This window comes from Pleurodeles waltl, chromosome 7 (assembly GCF_031143425.1).
Source record: "Pleurodeles waltl isolate 20211129_DDA chromosome 7, aPleWal1.hap1.20221129, whole genome shotgun sequence".
Lineage (NCBI taxonomy): Eukaryota > Metazoa > Chordata > Amphibia > Caudata > Salamandridae > Pleurodeles > Pleurodeles waltl.
Window position 1 is genome coordinate 1,530,354,733 of NC_090446.1, and position 21,656 is coordinate 1,530,376,388.

The window sequence follows — 21,656 nt, forward strand, 5'->3', positions numbered from 1 at the left end:
GTTCTTGCGAAACGGTTGCCGCTATTGCTGGACCAGATAATATCACCCATGAATCTCGTTTTGTCCCTCATCGCTCCACGTCGTTGAATCTGCGCACTGTTTTATCTGTGCGGAACAGAATCTCTTCGAGCATGCGCGCTGCTGTGGCCCTTCTGGACGCAGAGAAGGCTTTCGACTGCCTAGAATGGCCATTCCTGCTTGCTACATCGCACAAACTGGGATTACCACGTGGGTCCATCAAGCTTGTCATGCTGTTTTATTCTCAACCTGTGGTCGCATTCGGGCCAATGGCTCCATTACACCATCTTTTCACATCACTAGAGGGACCCGACAGGGCTGCCCCCATCCCCACTTCTTTTCATCATTGCCATGAACCCATCGGTCCAGCAGCTCCAGGAGAAACATATCCACCGTGGCTTACACTATAAACCGGGCCCCTTGCTCGTCTCCCTCTATGCTAATGACATTTTGTTGTTCACCCACCACCCGGCAGAGAATCTGCCTCCCATAGTTCAAGAAATCATTTGCCTCATTGAATTTTCCAGCCTTCATGTGAACTGGACCAACTCCAATAATTCCCACTCACAGATGCCACTGCTCCTGTGGCTGCGAGTTCCCCTCACATGGGGTGACGGTCCAGTTAAGTACTTAGTAATCCATTTGATTTATGGCCCAGCCATAGACAAATTGACTATTCAAATAGACTGGTGGCTTCGGCTCCCACTTTCTATGGCTGGCCATATCGCAATCATTAAAATGGTAGCATTTCCGCAGTTTGTGTACCTCTTCTTAAACATACCCATTCCTCTTACCAATGCCTGGTTTGCCACATGAGGAGCCTCTTATTGTGGCTCATTTGGGCTCATCGGGGCTGACAACAGACCCAGGATCTGTTGGAACAGTTTAGTACTCCCTCATGATCGTGGAGGCTTTGGTGTTCCTAATTTTCATCTATACTATCTGGTCACATAGTGTCCGTTTGGTCACCACTTGTACCATGCAGATGCACGCCTCACCTATGCTAGGCCCGAGAGGGATCAGACAGGGTTGGTGCTTTTACACTGATAACGCGTCCAGCCCTTATAAATTACCTGTACCTGGACACGTTGGAGGTCGGTGAACCTTTTAGTCTCCTCATCCTAGAATAGTCGGGTCACTTAGATCAATAATCAATAACTATTGTAATTGGTACTCAATACTCAATTAATAGATCAAAATAACACATCAGGAATCAATAACAGTTGATATTTCGGCACTCCATGACCTTTCAGTCATGAATAACCACACCAGTTTATTAAAAGTTAATGAATTTATTTCCCTATATTAACAAAGATAGCACAATGTATATAAGTCTCAAAACCAAATGATATATGTATACGAATATTACTAGCTGTCCATAACGGCGGAAGAAACGCAATCTATGCAAAATCTGAATTATGATACATTCAGTTATGGCAATGCAAATCACTAATATGAGTAACTGTATTTGACTAATTTCATACATTGGCCAGCATAACAAGATTTCAAATCAGCATGGTGCATTGAATGAACACCTCGACTAACCTCTAATTAGCATTGGCACGTGGGGCTTCATGCAAAACGAATTTAGTCAACACAAATTTGGAAAACTTCTAGCTTGGGGCCTATAAAAATAGCAGTTGGTACCTAAAAGGAAAAACACAATGCATAATACAATTATCCTTTCATATTTACCAAATACAATCAGCATTCAAGAAAGTCTTCGTCCCTCAGGTACCGGTTTGATCAGCATGGGGCAGATTTAAAAGGGGCAAAGTTAAGGGCAAGTTTCCTTGCGGCAGCAAGGAGAATGGGGCAAAGTTACTGCATGGGCAAGACGGGGCATATCAACGTTAAAGTCTCTAGGGTGAGAATTCTCAAAGTCTCCTTCTCTGTGATAGAGAAAAGGGCATCAAGATGTCGTCTGGCATTTGGCTTCAAAGATGGCATCAAGGAAAATGGCTGACTTCTCTTTGTCTGGTAGGTTTAAGTAAGAAACATTCCAAATTCTGCAGAGTCTTCCATTGGAGGGTTCATAGGGTGGCTTCAAATTGACCAATGGAAAATGTCTTTCTCCTAGTACTCATTTATGCATACATTGTCCTTGGGGCTTTGGAACACAAGTTGTAACATGGTTTGCCAATTACTTCGATATCAGTGCTCTTATTGTCCGCACCTGCAGAGACTGACCTTGCTTCAATGGGGATGAAACTTGCCTAGTACGAAACCTCGGAGATAAGTATGTTAGTCATCCCTACTGGAAAAATACAACTTTAGAGTAAAATATTCATTTTATTAGTTCAAGGAAAAGCCACGCAGTTAGAATTTGAGACCAGGCAACTAGGCCAAAGCCTCTACTAAATTTAAGCTAAGCATACATAGTTCCAATAAGAAATCATGACACACATTTGCAATTATGACGGATTACTACAATTTTTCAATTCTTCATGATTAATAAAGCTCGTTTATAATATTGGCGAACTACTCCGAGGGCACAATTTCCCTTGTACATTACTTTCTTTACTAAAATCACACTACATTATACGATTTTGGTTACATGATATATGAATATGTGTCGGACCCTCTTTTTCTGCGTCATCAACACTCCATTCTCCGAAAGGGCATTCGAATGGACCCCACTGACATTCAGACTCTCTCAACTACCAGATGCTCGCCGAGAAGACTCATCCAATTACTCTGTGAGGGTTCTTCTCTATTCCCCCGCACTGCCTCTGGCTGACCACCAATGGCTCCCCATCACTTGAGAAATGTCACATCACCACCTGCACACGTTCAGATATCTCTTCCGGATGGTGACATCCTTTCACATGCTGATGATGCTCGGTTCGCTAACGCTACTCATATGGACCATTTCTTACTGCAATGCATTCATAGTGCACTGGTGGCCACTTGCCCAGGAAGACTTTCTTCCCTAGATACTAGTGATCGCAGACACTGGCTGGTACAATTCCTATGAGAGCATACACCACTCCTAGTGCACTGGCTAGACATGATCCCCCGAGATCCACTAGCCTCTCTAAATGCCCTTCTGACCAGGCTTAATTTCCACACGACATGGACCTGTAGCCAGGTTGGGCTTCATTTGGCAAGAAGTGTTTTCCTGGCTCTCTTTAATGATAGAGACCGAGCTTGCTCCCGATCCACTTCTGACCCTGGTGGGTTATGTAAAAGACATACCAAGAGGAGTCCGCAGGTTCACAGCGATAGCATTGCTGCTGGCAAAACAAGATGGAGCTGCATTGGAGTTGCAGACGCTGCCGGACTGATACTGCTTAGCTGAACAGCATGACATATTGCGACACCACTAGTGAAGTCTATGCCCAGCTCCAGCCCCCTACTGCCCGGCCTAAAGCTACCTGGCAACCCCTTGGAGACCGTCTGCTTTCCCTGGAGCCCATTGACCTAGACAGATCTGCCTCTGTGCACTATTTGTGTATTTGTGACTGCCTGTATAGCGTTGTCTTTCATGCAAAGACTGACACAGCCGTTTCGCCTTTCTGCAAGTTCAGCTGCCACCCCCACCCTATTTCTGAGATTCATATACGTCCCTGTGATGTACTTGCTATTTCTGAATGATCCTCCCCACCATGTTGATACACCGTCGTCGTTATCCCACGACCACCTGCGTAGTGAGTTCTATTGTTGTATGTTGCTCGAGTCTTAACAAAATGATAACTTTTTTTAAAAAAAGGTTCCACTAACTTTGTTAACACTAATCAACTGGAGGAAACAAATTTGTAATTGGTTGTGTTAACGCGTCCCCGTATGACTAATTTACTCACTTTGGGACTCGTTTTAGGCCAATGAATTTTTTTACCCTGATTGAAGACACCTTAGGACGAGATAGCTAATCAGCATGTCAATCAATATGTCAATAATGTCATCAAAGTTCACAGTAATATGACAATTCAAATTAATCAAAGACATTTAATAGAACTCGCAAACCACCATGACCTTTCAGTCATGAATAACCACACCAGTTTAATATGATTTTGTGAAGTTTATTCCCTATTGATTACAATTCTACTAATAAGTTTATTAATCTCAAAACCAAGAAACACAATAGCATAGTCACAATATGGCAACTCTGATAAGATTTCATTAAGGCAAGAATCACGAATATTAGAACATAACACAGCATCAGCATAGGTTATCCTTAGCAGAATATCATCATCACGTTATTCAACAAAGCATAGATTCAGCCATTTGTCTATTTGCGTCAGTTTAGTGAATCCCTCTCCTAACCTCGAATTAGCATTGGCATGTTGGGCTTCATGCAAAACAATTTAGTAACACCAATTTAGAAAACATCTAGCTATGGTCTCTGTCAAAAGAAGCAGTTGGTACCTAGAAAGGAAAAGCAAACAGACAATTACAATTTCATTGTCATATAGTTACCCTCCGTATTGGGTCAGCACTCAGGTTCGGTCTTCGTCCTCAGGACATCAGTTGATTCGCCATCAGGAATTCAGCAATCGGGTAAAAGGGGACTCTTCCCTCATAAGGAGGTAAAGTGTAAACGGGCAATATAAGGCAAGGATGGTTTTTAAGAACCAAACAACAAAGTCTCTTATGCAGAGTGACAAAGTGTCTGGGTCATAGCAAATCGCATCAGCATTTCCCTAACTCTCTCTCCTATTCTCTCCTGTTCTAATTTACTTCCTTGTGACAAGGGTTTTTATCCAATTTTTGTTGTACATTCCCCTAAAATTTAGTTATATGAGGGGTTGCACCCCACTATCTCCCTCCAATAGAGTTTGAATTATATCATCAAATTTGTCACCCCATAACAGTTCTCACGTATTTTATTGGTCCTTATGATTGAGGTCTTTAGCGGGTGGAATGTCCGGTATGATTTCATACTCTCATGGTTCTTTGCACATCTTCAGTCAGTGGCTCATTGTTCGTACCGGTTCAGGCGACCTTGTATCTGCCAGTGGTCTACACTGTTGCATTCAGCAAAAAATGTTTCCATAAGCAAGTCGAATTTCATGAGAACGGATCTACTACAGTTACATTCAGCTTCTAGTTTGGAGAAAACAAAAGTTCATGTCCTTTAGCAAGTCAGCACACTGCACATTAGAAAAATACATTTAATATGAAACCAGACAGCTAGGCCTCGACTCATGCTAACTAAGGCTTAATGATTTATTAGCAAAATTCTAACATATAACCTTTCATTATTAGTACAAATCACGTTTCAATATAACATTTAATAATTATTAGTCAGTTTGATTAGTCCCCGTGTATATTGGTGGACACTCCTCGTGGGCACATTTCAAGCGCACGTTATAGCAAAATACATTAATACATTTTCTATGCAGCATTATTACACATTAGTTCATAAGCATTTCATGTTAATATAGAATATATATATGCTACGCTCTCTCAGTTGCATAGATGTGGTAGGGTTGGGGATGGAAATGGTCCAAGTCCTTGAAACACTACCCTTCTGTGGGCCTTCAGGGTGAGGTCTGTTTGGGACACTTCCCCTTACCTTGCATTTCTCATGGACTCCTGGGGACACTTATAACTTTTGTCCCATAGATTCTATCTGTGGTGACTTTTTACCTATCCTTACTAACTAGGGTTGTTTGTCCCTTCTACATCCAGAATATTTCCTGCAGTTTCTTGTGCTCTTTTGGTTGTAGATGCTTCTCTCTCCGAAGCCTACGTCACTTGCAACAACCCAACTCCTGCCAATTTTCAGAAAAATTACTCCTTTGTCGCTTACTTCACGTACTCTTTTTGGCTATTCTCGTTAACCCTTCGCTTCAGGTGCCTTTGCAGAAACTTTACCTCTGGTCAACTACTGCTGCTTTGGAAAATGCTAAGATTTATCCAAGTGCCCCCATGAGCCAATGGCCCCACCGCCCTCCACCTGCAAAGATTCAGTCTTAGGTTTTTAACTCTATCACTTCTTGAGATCTTTTCTACTCTGGCTTCCTCTGCTCAACAACCAGAATGTACGCTCAGTGTTACTTTTTGATCGAAATCCACAATGTCGAACCTCCAATATCTGCCCTTTTATCATCGTTTGCTACATCAAATGAACCCTCTGATCTCAGTTTCTGAGTTTGTTTGACCGCCCGAGCCCTGGTGGTGTCCTGGTTGCTCGGTGATAATGCTTGCGCCTCTAAAAGTTGTGCTCCACCCTGTCAGACCTGGTGGATACACTAATGACTGATCGCTTTTCACTGGATGCTATTTTCTTTGCATATCACTTTAGTTGTTAAGTTTACGTTAGACTGAACTACTTTCATGGCATCTCCCCAAGGAAGACCAGTCGATTTGATTAAAAATACTTTACATTTTAGGAGTTATAAAAACAATCCGAAATAGACATCTCTAGATGGTTGATAGTAGATACTCAAGAATTGTACTTCCCACAGCAGCTCATTGCTTTTACAATTCCTTACCCTAACCACACAAACTGTTACAATTTCACATCTTCCAGTTGGGATCACTGACAGAATATCGAAAACACAAATATCGTGTGCACAGAACATTGTATCAAAAATACTGAGGACAAGAATATCCGGAAGTAAAGTGCAAATTAATAAGTATAAATGTACTATTTTTAACTCCAGATCTTCGTACCTTGAAAATGTATTTATCATCAAGGTACATATATGTGGAGTTATATATAGTAAAATATTACTTACCCATAGAAAATGCCCTTCTTGTCCTTGATACTTTGGTACGAGATTCTGTCCCACGATATTTGTTTTCCTGATATTTTGTCCAAACACCTCCAGTTGGCTTTTCCAGGAATGCAATGGAGGCATGGCGACCAGATGGTAGGAACCTAGACGCAGTGCTTTCCTTTCCGAGTATTATACTAGCACTTTCTAAATTGTATTTTTACTATCAAATCCTCTTTTTCTATGCACTGTCCAATGTGGGCAGCTGGCACTTTATGCAGTTTAGAAGGACGCGCATTTATTCCCTTTACTGGAAGAAATCTCTGTAGGAAGCTGGCTCTGTATATACCATATCAAAATGAGACATAGGTCCCGATTTATACTTTTTCACACAAAACTGCGTTAACGCAGTTTTGCGTGAAAAAGTATACCACTGGCTAGCGCCATCTCAAGACACCAGCTGGGCTTCATATTTATGGTATGATGGTAGCCGGCGGTAAGGCCCGGCTAGCGTCATAAAAAAGGACGCTAGCTGGGTGGGGGAGGCGTAGGGAGAACAGGAGGTTGTGCATCAAAGGATGAAGCTAGTATGGACAGAGGTATAAAAATCCCTCTAACCAGACTAGCATCATCCTTTCACGCACAACCCTCATGGACATGACTCCGGTTTTGGTAAAGACAGGAGTCATGCCCACCACCCCAATGGCCATGCCCAATGGACATATGTCCCCTGGCATGGCCAATGGGCCCAGTGCCATGTAGGGAGGCCAAAGTTAGGCCCCCCATGGCACTATTTAATAAAAATAAAAATATTTACCTGTTCTTACCTTACTCGCTAGAGGATGGGGTCCCTCCATCTTCTGCCGTCCCCCTGGTGTGGGTGGGGGTGTCCCTGGGCTAGGGAAGGGCACCTGTGGGCCCATTCCATGGTCTCTGACCATGGAAATAGTCCCACTGGTCCCCTAACGCCTGCCCTGACCCAGGTGTTAAATAATGGCGCTAAGCAAGCTTAGCGCCATTATTTAAGTCCTCCTTCCCCGTGCTTGGTTTTAGAACGGGGGATAGATATGGCGCTAAGGCCATATGGTCATTTTGTGCCCAGGAATGCCAACTCTGCATCTCATTGACGCAAGGTAGTTTTCCGCTAGCAAAAAATTACTTTAACTCCAAAACGTTTGTGCTAGACGGGTCTAGCACCAAAGTATAAATTTGGAGTTAGGTTTGCGCCGAATTTGCGTAAAAAAATTACGCAAATTCGGCGCAAATTAAGTATAAATCTGGGCCATAGTGTGCGCAGAGTCCAGGGGTTCCCCAGAGGCTTAACAGAGGCTAAAGTAGATAATACTAATGCTCTGTTTTGTGGTGGTCGAGCACTTAGGCTTATCAGAGGGTAGTGCAAAGCATTTGTTGTACACACACAGTCAATAGAAGAGGCACACACTCAATGACTTATCTCCAGACCAAGGGTTTTGATATGGCAAAAATATATTTGTTACTTTATTTCTAGAACCAAAAGATTCTTGTTGCAGGTAAGAACAGTTGTAAGTAGATATCAAGCATATGTATCAAATGCTCTTTGTGTAGGTTTGACAAATAAAACAGTTTACAGGAAAGTAACACTTTTCACTTTCAAAAGTTGACACAGCAATTTTCAGTACAGTCCTTGGGGGGGAAAGTGTTAGTGCAGTTTTGAGGTAAGTACTCAACTTACAGTTCTAGTCTACAGGTCAAGGTTCAGGATGACCCCAAACATGCACCACCAGCAATACGGCGCCAGTCGGGTGCAGAGGTTAAAGTTGTGGATTTAGAATGGGATCCTATGGAGACTGGGGGCTCTTGGAAACAGATATGCTGGCAGGTAACTACCCACGCTTCGGAGGCAGACCTGGGGGGGTAAGGGGCGGCACAGGGGCAGCCGGGTGCAGGGTGAAAACACAGAGTTGGGCTCCTAATGCTTTTCAATACGGGGATCCCGGCGGTCACAAAGATGCTGCAAACTGGGTCTAAGGGGTCAGTTCCAGAAACCCAAAGGCTGGACAAGGAGGAGGGCCACCTGCTGAACATTGTTGGACCATCAGTTGGATTCCCCAAGGCCCAGGGGCTGTGGGTGCAGGGGTATCTTTGAGCGTCTGGTATCTTCGTCCGGTTCTCTCGCAGTCAGGGGGGTCCTTTGGATTTAGGCTCCAGGCGTCATCCTGTTGGCCAGGAGCGGTCAATCCATGGTGGACACAAGTTCAGAATTGCCTTGGGACCTGCTCTGGACTGGTGGGCCACCTGGACACGGGCCGTGGGCTTCGGGTGCTGAGTGGGCAGGATTTGCGGATCTGGGTGGTTCTGGAGTCCTTTTTGGAATTTCTTGTGGACAGGGCTGCTGTCCTCGGGAGTTCTTGGTCCTCTGGTGGGCAGGCAGTCCTCTGGGGGTTTGTAGAGGTCGCTGGTCCTGCAGGATGTGTCGCCTTTTTGTAGTAGAGTCCTTACAGCTGCAGACACGCCGGTAGGGCTGGGGTCAAGTCAGTTGTCGCCTGGAGTCTTCACTGCTGGAAGGTCTGCTTAGCAGTCCTTCTCCTTTCTTCTTGTCTTGAGGTCACCAGAAATCTTGTGAACTAGGTTTAAGGGTGCCATGAAATCCTAGAATTAGGGGCATTACAGTGGTCAGAGGGCAGTGGCCAATGGCTACTGTCTCTGAGGGTGGCTACACCCATCCTGTGCCCTCTCCCTTTGGGGAGGGGGGCACACTCCTAACCGTATTGGTCTCTGTCCTCCAAACCAAAATGGAGAATTCTGCGGGAGGGGACACTTCAGCTCTGGACACCATAGGGGTGGTCCTAGCTGGAGTGGTCACTCCTCCCTGTTTTACCTAATTGTCCAGCTGGACTTGCTGCCAAAAGTGGGGCTTCGTCTACTGGGCGGGCATCTCCACTAGCTGGAGTGCCCTGGGGCACTGTAACACGAGGCTTGAGCCTTTGAGGCACATGTTGCCAGGGAACGCAACCTGCCTTAAGTGTTTGTAATGTCCAACCTAATTGCATGATGGTTCTTAGCTGACTTTGTCCATGTTGCAAAAAGGAACATCACTCTGTACTATGTCTATTGCAGAGGAGACAATACTATTTATCATGTAAATTCAGTCGGACAGGGTGTTAATTCCATTATCCACAACAGCTAATGCTTTCTGTAAATTTTCCTGATCTATTTGCCTTAACCGGGCAGCCGCTTCTTGTTGTGAAAACGACGTTTTATATGTTCCATTCCGAACCCAATCATCGAGCTGATCTTCCGATGCATTCATATACTTTTGCCATTTGTTAAATTTTGCAGGGACGGGACTACTGGGTGCATTCAATACTTTGATGTTTGCTAAGCCTAAACAGCTACGCCCAGATTTATATATTTTGACGCAAAACTGTGCAAACGCAATTTTGTGCCAAAAAGCATGGTAATGGCTTGAGCCATTCCAGGACACCAGCCGGGCGCCAAATTTATGGAATGGCGCAATCTGGCGCAAAGGGATTGCTAACGTCATATAAAATGATATTAGCTGGGTGGAGGTGGCGGTATGGGAGAAGAGGATTTGCACCAAAAAATGACATTAGGCTGGTTAGAGTATAAAAAGATGACTCGAACAAGCCTAGCATCATTTCTTGATGCAAAACCATCCATACCACATGACGTCTGTCTTATGAAAGACAGGAGCCATGCCCACCACCCCAATGACATGCACAGGGGGCAAGGGTCCCTTGGGCATGGCCATTGCACCCAGTGCCATGTCTGGGGGCCCATTTCAGGGCCCACAATGGTACTTTAAAAATAATATTAAAATACTTACCTCTACTTAACTTTACTTACCTGGGATGGGGTTCCTTATCCTGTGGTGTGCCTCTGGTGTGGGTGGGGGTGTTCCTGGGGCTTGGGGAGGGCACCTGTGGGCTATTTCTATGGTGTTTGACCATGGAAATGGGTCCACAGGTCCCCTAACGCCTGCTCAGACCCTGGCGTTAAATAATGGCGCTAAGTAGGCTTAGTGCCATTATTTAGGCCCACCTCCCTCCCGTGCACCATTTTTGCACGGAAGGATAAATAAGGCACTAGGGCCTTAGAGTCATTTTTGCGACAGGAACGCCTACTTTGCATCTCATTGACACAAGGTAGGTAGACGCATCCAAAAAATGACTTTAACTCCAATATTTTGGCGCTAGACTTGTCTAGCGCCAAAATATAAATCTGGAGTTAAGTTTGCGCTGAATTAGCGTAGAAAAAATTACGCTAATTCAGCGCAAACAGAGTATAAATCTGGACCCTAGTTTGTTGCACTGTTTCATTTAAACATATCATTTGTACAGGAATCCTACAGGCTCTAAATAAAGCTTCTATATTCCTCTAATTTGCCAATTTTTTGTTCCCCACACACTTTTTAAATCAATCGAATTTAACCAATGTTCATAACCTTCTATGGCCAATCGGGAAACAAAAGAGTCAGAATATATTAATTTTGTAACATGCACATCTTCCATTTCTGGCAATTTAAAATAATATGACTCAGCATTCTTAGCTTTGTACCCAGAAAAATATGCAAACTTTTCAGTATACGTTTTAGAGCTGCCCACAGGCGGAGTGTTCCCAGTGTGCATATTTAAAAATAATCTTTGGGGTATCTCTGTGAATGAAATGATGTCCATAATGATTATAACTAAACATATCTCCATAATTTCCTTTAGCCTGGTACACATCATCATTTTCAAAAACTGTATAATACTGTAGATCAGACATCATAGTATCAACTGTTTTTACATCCCAATCATCAGAAATCACTCCAGGTGTAATTACATCAGTCAATGAAAGTTTGAATACATATAGAATTTGAATGACCTCTGTAGGTCCATATATATCAAATAAAACTTTATCTCAAACAATCCCATCAGGAATTAGTATAGCTGAAATGTTCACTAGGGACAAGTCTCTGCAAATTTTATGTGATGAAAAATTAGGTTTTAAAACTTCATCCACCAGTAGAGCGTTCAGGAAGGTAATGACCATGTATGAGGAGAAAGAAAACAATGACAAACCCAATCCAAAGAATAAAAGCAAACACAGTTCAATAGACAAGTGCAATAGTTATTTTGTAGCCAATGTATTAGCTTACGTGCTCTTGACAGTTCTGTTACAGCTGAGGCAGATGAGTGAGGAAAAATCGTCAACGTTAAGTTGTAGTTCAAAGAGGAGATGTTGTAGAAGATTCCCTTGGTGGTGCATTGTAGATTATGCTATCCGTTTGTGTAGAAATTGTAGAATGTTGCTCCACATCAGCAGAAATTAATGTAGAACTATTTGTCAGTGGAACCAATGAAAGCTCATTTTCCACCCTCCCCAAGCTCGGAGAGGTGTCAGTATTGCTGTTGATGACTTGTAGGGGAACCTCATGGTAGGTAGTGGCAGGGATTCAGGTAATACCCTGGAGTTCCCTAGGTCTGCTTTGCAGGATCACCCCCATGGTGTAGTTTGACATTGTCGATTGAGACAAAGCGATTCTCTTTTGAATCAGGCAGCGGTGGTAGGATTACAGTTCTGGTACCGTGTATTCCCAGGACTGGAACTGGTGCACGATAGAAAGGACCAAACTCCTTTTTCACAGCAACCTTTTCACGTACTAGATCCCCTAACTTAGCCTGTAGGTGTTACTGATACATCCCTAATTACAGAGGAGGCAGCACTGGCAGATGCGTTGTTATCACAGAATTGTTGTTATTCTTGTAAGACAGTGACACATACATTTATGTCAAAAGGTGTATCTGCTGCCTTCATGCCAGGACCATCAAGATCTGGAACATACATTCATGTTCCAAACAGGCACTCGTATGAAGTAAGCCCCCCCATGGACATTCTGGGCAGATTATTAAGTGCTCTCTGAACTCCATACAAGTGTGTAAGCAACTACAACCCGTGCCCTATATTCTAGCTGTTAAGGATTGCTTCAAATCGCCCCTCCACAACACTATTTCCCTCGTGATGAAATGGAGACGAGTGATGCAGTTGGACCCCTAATGAAGCCACAGTGTTCCTGTAAGCCCTTGAGGTAAAAGCAGGGCCCGGTCCGAGTGGAAAGCTGCAACAGCATATATACCGATAAAGACTTGCAAATCTTTAATGACATTTTGAGCGTCAGCAGAGAATTGTGGCCAAACCCGTAGAAATCTGGAGCATGAGTCAACAGTGACTAAAATGTATTTGTATGCACTGTCCGGTGTTAGGTGACCACAATGGTCCAAGTACACACATTGTAAAGGTTTGTTGGAAATTAAGAGGGGTGTCTGTGGTGGGCACTTAACGCTGGAGCCTTTAATTTGTTTGCAGATGTCACAACAAAGGACATACTGCTTGGTCTGTTTGTAAAGACCTGAACACCAATAGCGTGATTGTAATATTGAAATTGCAGCCGCAACACGAGCATGTGCAGAAGCAACTCCCTCATGCACTGCTTTCACTAACTCTGGTCTTAGGTCTTTGTTGGGAATCTTTTGGACTCCCACAACTGGAATTTTCACTTCTACGTCAAACATGTCTGCCATCCGGTAGGAATATTTAGCAGAATAGGCTTTAAGCAAAGTTGTGCCATCAGCCGACGCTTTTACAGCTGCTAGTGTTTCATCATCCACTTTTGATCTAGAAAGAGTTACTGCTGTGACAGAAGCCATTGCAACTGCCGACTTTGCTGCTTCATCAGCCAAAGTATTGCCTTCCACAAGTATTCCAACACGTTGGTATCCTAGTGTATGTACAACATGGACATTAAGTAGCGCTTCTTTCAGATCCAATACTTTCCCCCACAGAAGTCTGTGTTTAACTGTGTTGCCTTTTGAATCTCTGAACCCATTCTGGCGCAAGTAGTGCAGATATTCATTGAAGGACTGGACACAATAGTACGAATCACAGACAAACAACGTCATCTGTTCAGGATCCGTATGTTCCTGAGCCATCACCAGAGCCTTGAGCTCTGCAAGTTGCGAGGTACAGTCCCCTAGAGTCTATGTGTAAGTATATTGTGGATGGAACTTGCCATCCTTTATGTATCCACTCACGACTGCACAAGCAGCTGAGTTTTGGTGTTTGGTGTCTATAGAAGGTTGAGCTGAACCATCAGTGTATAAGATGGTCTGATATTTTTCAATAGGTAGTGTATTAGCTGGGACTGGATGCTCAAGTTCATATTGTAAAAATTCCTGGGTCTGAAATTTAGAATCAAAGACACAATCAACATCAGTGGCTGTCAGAGACGTTGTCCATTGAATCCAACGTGGATGTAAAGCTTTGGCGTTAGGAACGCTTGCTTTGGTAACAGCCTCAAGGGCTGGAATGGGGGACACGGCAATGATGCGTTTCCCTTGGGCCAGAGGTCTCTCTTTAAGGACCGCCATCTGAACAGCAGTGAGAATTTTCTCAGTGGGAGCAAAGCGTTGTTCAGCTGTGGAGTATAAGTGTGATTTATATGCAATTGGGACTGTGTCACCCTCATTGAAAGTCACATAGGTGAAACCAATGCACCAGCAATTATTCTGATGACCAAATGTTTTTATTGTCCCTTGTGTGTGGATGTTTTGCTTCAAGCATGTATTTTTGCAATTCTTTAAGAATGCAGGTGTGTTTGACCGTTCAGAATTTGCTGGTAAAGTCAGGACGTATTAAGTCAAACAATGGTTTAATCCGTTGTGCATAATCTGGAATATAAATTCTGCCAAAATTTAAAAGCCCAACACCGATTGGAGCTTTTTTATTGTATTTGGTGGTTGTAGTTGTGTGCATATTTTAAAAAATTGGGGTGCAAGGCTCTTGCCTTTATCCAACAACTCGTATCCCAGAAACAGGACACTGAGAAAGGCTATTTTTTTTTTAAGTTGAATTTGTAGCCAATTTTTGCAAATCCTACAACAATGCGGGCTAGCCGTTTTAAATGTTGCATGACGTCATCATCCATGAGGTAGATATCATCCACATAGGACAACATCTCAGGGTCTATGTCGTGTAATATTGATGTCACATGAGCTGTGAACAGACCTGGACTGTTCTTGTAGCCTTGTGGGAGTCTGCAACATTTTTTATGAAAGTCTTAAGCGCTGAAACTTGTTAAATCCCTACTTTCAGGCGCTATGTTTTGGCAGAAAAACCCGTTGGAAATATCCAGGGTTGTTTTGTATTTTCTTTGCACAATGTTCATTGGTGCTGTGCTGTGTGCATTTTGTATAGTATATGTCTTTGTGTGATTGTTTAAGTGTCTATAGTCTAAGACTATTCTATATGAGTGGTCGGAAACAATGGATTATTCATTGATGATTTTGAGGGTTCAATAACACTGTACTTTTTTTTAAATGCAATAACATGTTTCTGCTTAAAACAAAGGCCTGTTTTCTGTAAACTGCTTCTTTTGGCCAGAGTCTGGCAACCCCCCTGGGATCACTTGTACTGGTCACATACAATGTATATATATATACATATACGTATATATATATTGAACGCTCAAAAAGAAAGTTTGAACTACCCAACAAATTAATATTTCGTGCAGTGTGGAAAGCAGCAGAAGGGGAACAATACTTGGGATTGTCTGATGGTGGAACAGATACGGTTATGCCCTTTATGTGTTTTGCACAAAGTTTACTCAGGCTGGCTACTCCCCTTACTTAAGCTGAATGGCACCTGGTCTGTAGCCTAGCCTTTGTCCCTCTCTAAGGGCAGGTGATCAGTACACTGTTAGTTCAGTGTCTTCCTACTTAGGGTCAGAATGGCTAAGTTAGGCACCGGGTGGTGTTATAAACTGCTATATACGTATATAACTTGGTTGTAGCTATGATGGGAAGTGTTAATTTGCCGGATAAACCAGTAGGCCATGACATGATACGCGAATGCTGCTATCGAGGGAGTGCTGTTGTGGCTGCATTACATGGTGGGTTTAGCATTGGAATAGCACAATCATGATATTGATGTAAGTGCAGGGATAGGACCTGCTTTTCGTTGCAGGTGGAGATGGCTAAGTTTTCTTAGGATTTCTTAAATATCTGCTGTACTAACTTTTATACAAATGAACCCCCAGAGAAACACCTTATGACATATCTAGAGGGTATTGTATGTAAACTACACAAGTGTCAATCCTGTGTTAGGTTGTGGGGAAACTTTCATGATATGTTTTTTAAAATTATTTTTAATGCATTTTACGTTGCTGTGTTCTTATTAATTATGTTTTAAACTATGTACAATGCAATTCGGAAATGGATTTGATTTGTACGGGTATTTTTATTTTGTAGGCAATTTGCTGATGACGGTAAATTATTTGGCTTTTGGACATAGCGGCTGAACTCGTTTCTGACCATACAGTGACCTGGATTATTGCATATATAATGAACTCGGATACCCACACAGGTGACAAGTCGCGCTCTACAAGTCGAATGATTGATAGATTGATTAGTGTCTAGTCATATGATATCTCACAGGCCTGTACTGGAGACCTAGATTGATCCATAATACCAGCATTTAGAAAACACAATTTATTTGAAATTCCGGGTAATGAATCGGATAGGGAAACAATGTTTACTTTCAAAGTATTTTTTGAAGACCAGTTTGTCCCTATACCAATTATATAGATTACTTGGAGTAATATTTTGATTCTGACATCTCTTGAGTCATGGAGGTCCCTGGGACCAGGATGGGATTGTTATCGTGTAAAATGACACTGATTCCACTTTAATTTTGCTGGCTTCCTTCTATAGTTGGAGAGATGACCACTGAAGCAAGTGCTTGATTAAGAGTGAATATGGCAATTATTGGTGATCTTTTGAACTTTCAGTGGCAGATCTTTCATAATAGCTTACACCATCATGCTGCAGGACTTTGTTAACTGTACTTAAGGGATCATACAAATATTACTTCACAATTAACTGATACTGTATAAAAAATGTTGTAATATTGAGAGGCAAGCTATCTTCTGTCCTATCATAAAAGAAGTTAACAGTCCTTATACCTGAAAACTCTAGGGTGACATTATCAACATCAAACCAACATCAGTTGAACATGTTACTTACCTTTGGCAATACTCTTTCTGGAAGAGACTCTATCTGACCTAAGATTCCTCACCTTTTGAAGATTCCTGAGGCGTCAGACTGGATCCAGAATTTTTTTCCTCTGTGTGCTAGTAGGTGGTGTCGTGCTGTTCCACACTGATTCCGTTCCACTCCAGAATTTACGTGCAGAGCCTATATCGGTGCCATTCCCACGTGCTGCATCAGTCCTTTGGAAGCTGACCGTGCTCCTGGGCACAGAGCTTTAAAACCAAATTTGGTGTGCCCAATGTGCAGATTCCTAGAGGTGAGGGAGACTCTCCTCCTCTTAGAGGGTAAAAAGGAGCACAGAACGCTGGCAGGGTGATGGTTGACTGATGTGGAACGATGTCACAACTTTTGGCAAGAAGGATGCTCATGTCCAGAGAACCAATGTGTCTGGGAAAAAGGTGGTGCACAGTGGTTGGACACAGAGAGACAGGGCGCGAGTTATAGTTACCTTAGGGGACGAGTTATAGTTACTTGAGATAACTCTAAGTACGACAGGTGAATTTCTATGGTTTGGTACGTTTAAAATGTGAGCCTAACTATAACATCCCTGTAACATTTGGGTTTTTAAGTGAATTTCTATGGTCTTTTTAAATCGATTTCCTAACTATAACATCCCTGTTATATATATATGTATATATATATATTTTATTTTTTTCCCTTACCAAGACTTTGTACTATGATATCGCTCTATGATATATAATATGGATATACAAATGTTTTCTAGATCTTGTGCATCGATGCCAGTAGTCTTTGATGGTAAAGGATGTTTGCTGCAGGTGTTGCTGGGTGAGTGTTATATCTTTAGATTGTTTAAAACAGGGACACAGGAGGTTTTACCTTTATACTCAATCCCTATTCACCCTTTTCATGTGTATTTTAGGTATGAACTGTTCAACTGTTCAAACTCCTATCCTTCAGCAGATGTACCTACCAGAAAGGACTGCCTTGTATCCACAGTGGGAGACGGGTTGTCTTCAGAATCGTGTTTCCTTCTCCTTGCATCTCACCCCTTTCTCCTCAGGGCTAATCGCCCACACTGGTACTTGTGTCTGTGTGGAGGGCTAGCCTCGGGATGTGAGGACAGACTAGCTCTGTTCCTGTGGATCCTGGTTTTCAGGTGAGTAGGGCTGCAATAATAGGGGGGCAGCAGGTCGCCCGGGGTAGATTGGTGGTGTCTTGCAATTTGGCGATTTACTTGAGGTCCAGAGCAAGGCTTGGCCCAGGCCACTTGAAGAGTATCAGTTAGTGCCTTGTTAAAAGTTAGGAGGGGCTCGGTAGTGCTTTGTCCTAGCTGGAGAATTTCACTCAAGACACTGGTTTTGACTTTTAAGGTGGAAATCTGGCAGTCAAGAGCTTCATCCGCCCTCTGCCGACCTTTGTACTTGGGCCGCTATCGACGAGGAGCCTTCCTGTATGGCCATCGGGATCATACATGGGCATTCACTGCAGGCCTTAGAGTTGTGAGTCGACTCCAGGCAAACCTGATTTGCTTGTGTCAGTCCTTACAGTGTTTAAAACCCATAGTCTTTGGAGGTAGGAGATGCACCTGTATGGGCTCTGCATGTCATCAGAACGGCATCAGTACAGACCCACATTGCACCATCTACCGGCGTGCACAAGTACTGCTGGAAACGTTTCTGGATCCAGACTGATGCGTGGGGAATATTCAAAAGGTGAGGAATCTGCAGTTTGAAGTCTCTTTCAGAAACTAAAATGATTTGTGAAGTTTAAAGACATTGTATATATGAATTGAGAAAGGTGACGTGCACTGCAATCACCTGAGTTACACAATATATGTCAGTATCATTCACATCACTAATGACATCATCTATGATTCTGCTGCTCACATTACTCCATGAACCCTAAAATAGGAAATGAGAAAAAAGGGGCAATGGCCAAATCTAGCATAGGATTACTACTGGTACACTGACTGGTGCTGGATAGGCTAGTCCATGAAGGTAACACGTAGTGAAGACCAAATCCTGCAGGGCTACCCAATAATTTTGAGGAGACCAAACAGCGCTCCCAAGGAAGATGGGAGGAAAGCTTTTCTTCAGCCTTCTTAAAACATGATAGTGATTATGAAAAATGATGCCCGACTGAAACTTTTTCCATAAGCAGTATTGCAGCAAAATGGACTTTAGTGGAAAAGAACTCCAGTTTTCATTTAGTCGAATGTAATAGACATGGAAGAATGACATCCTGTAGTAAGGCCCTTTTGGACCTAGGCTAGTTCCCCATTTTAGATGGGTTTCATTTTACACTTTAGCAGAGACATTTTGCACACTTAGGCTTGCACAATATTATTCTAAGAATACACTGTAGGAGTTGCTTGTTTTAGTTATCCTTTCTCGACATATAATCAGTACATTCTGGTCAAGGCTAGGAACACAGTACTAGATATTCTAGCGCTTGCATTGCCCATTCGGAGACAGATTTTGACATCAAGACATATCATTGCACCAGAGCTGTGCCTCTAACCCAGGGTGGCTTTTATTATACAAATGATGCACTGACGCATAAGGGGCAGAGGGGCACTCCAGTCGCGACCGTCTTGGGGTGAATGTGTGTTCGACATGCAGCTCTGCTGGCACTGATCTTCCAGTTTGCAGAAAGGATTGTCATTCACAAGACAGGCTGATTCCTTACTCAGTTCTTTAGGTTCGGGCGATGCGGCTGCCACAGCAGCTTGAGTTGGAGGTTCTTGTTCTTTTAAATCACCACAAGACTGTCTTGCTGATCTCCGTGTGGGGTCTGTTGTCCTGCTCTTCTTCTGAGACCGTTGACCTTCCAGACACTGCTGGACAGGGATGTCAATTATTACTTTGCCTGTTTCAACATCAGGAGTTATTACACAGCATTGATTACATTGGTTGTGTCTTTACTCCTCATCTTTAATGGGTAGTCCTTTTATGTATATTATATATACATTTATAGACAATAATTTATATATAAAATCTGTATGTTATTACGTTTTAAATATCTCATTTAGGGCCATATTTATACTTTTTGACGCACAACTGCACAAACGCAGTTGTGCGTCAAAACGTTTACCGCTAGCTAACGCCATTCCAACGCGCCATGCGGGCGCCTTATTTATGGAATGACGTTAGCCGGCGCTGCGGACTGGTGTGCGTAAAAAAAAAAGACTCACACCAGGCAGCGCCGGCGTATGGGAAAATGGGGGTTGTGCGTCACAAAATGGTGCAAGTCAGGTCTGAGGCAAAAATCAGGCCTCAAACCGGACTTGCGCCATTTTTTTTTACACCCAACCTCCATTGACATGACTCCTGTCTTAGCAAAGACAGGAGTCATGCCCCCTTGCCCAATGGCCAGGCCAGGGGACTTTTGTCCCCTGGGCATTGTCATTGGGCATAGTGGCATGTAGGGGGGCCCAAATCAGGCCCCGCTATGCCACTTAAGAAAAACGGAAAAAATACTTACCAGAACTTACCTTTACTTCCCTGGGATTGGTCCCTCCATCCTTGTGCGTCCTCCAGGGGTGGGCAAGGGTGGCAGGGGGTGTCCCTGGGGGCAGGGGAGGACACCTCTGGGCTCCTTCCGAGCCCACAGGTCCCTTAACGCTTGCCCTGACTCAGGCGTTAAAAAACGGCACACAACAGGCTGTGCGCCGTTTTTTAAGCCCCACCCCCTCCTGTGCGTCAAAATGACGCTGGGGTGTAAATAAGGCGCACAGGCCTTAAAGTCATTTTTTAGAAGGGAACGCCTACCTAGCATATCATTAACGCAAGGCAGGTTCCCCCTTCCAAAAAATTACGCACATGTTGGGATTTTGACGTCCGCGGGGTCAGGCGTCAAAGTATAAATATGGGGTAGGGTTTGCGCCGAATATGCATCAAAATTTTTGACACACATTCGGCGCAAATAGAGTATAAATATGCCCTTATTGACATTTTTTAAACATGTTATATACAACAAATTATCTGTATTTTACTTAATTGTATTAGTCTATGAAGTATGTGTAAAAATATTAAAATGTTTTATTTCGACATTCACATTATATATTGATATGTTTTATAAATAGATTTACATTTATCTAAATGTTTGTATTTATATGTGAAGTCTATATTTCTGTGTTAAATGCGAGAGTAGATCCTCCAACCCCTTCTGTTTTGTTTGTATGGGGGTAACCACCCAAAACCAACCCCTTTGTTATGGTGTAATGGGGTAAATCCCTCAACCCCCACCCTCTTTTCTATGTGGAGGAAACCCACCAGCCCCCCTTTTTACAATACTTGTAAACCCATTATCATTTACTATATCATACAATTAAACAAGATTCCTAATATTATATATATATAAACACGCATATGTCTATATACAAGAATGCCTTAAACACATACATGTATACGCTACTGATGCCTTTAACACATTTGTAAGCATCTATGTACTGGCATGATTATGGCGCGACACTAGCTATGAACCAACAGAGCACTGCACATTATGTGAGTGGTTTGGAGATAATCTGCAAAACGAGGACATCAAGCAGGGATTACACAAATGCATTTAACACACGTTGCATTACACATTTTTGAGCACAGGGAGATTAAGGCCCTCATTCCGACCCTGGCGGTTTGAAACCGCCAGGGTGGAGGGCAACGGAAGCACCGCCAACAGGCTGGCGGTGCTTCCATGGTTATTCTGACCGCGGCGGTAAAGCCGCGGTCAGAAAAGGGGAACCGGCGGTTTCCCGACGGTTTTCCCCTGGCCCAGGGAATCCTCCATGGCGGCGCTGCTTGCACCCCCTTCCCACCAGCCTATTCCTGGCGGTAAAACCCGGCATGGGCAGTGCAGGGGCCCCCTAACAGGGCCCCACAAAGATTTTCACTGTCTGCTAAGCAGACAGTGAAAATCGCGACGGGTG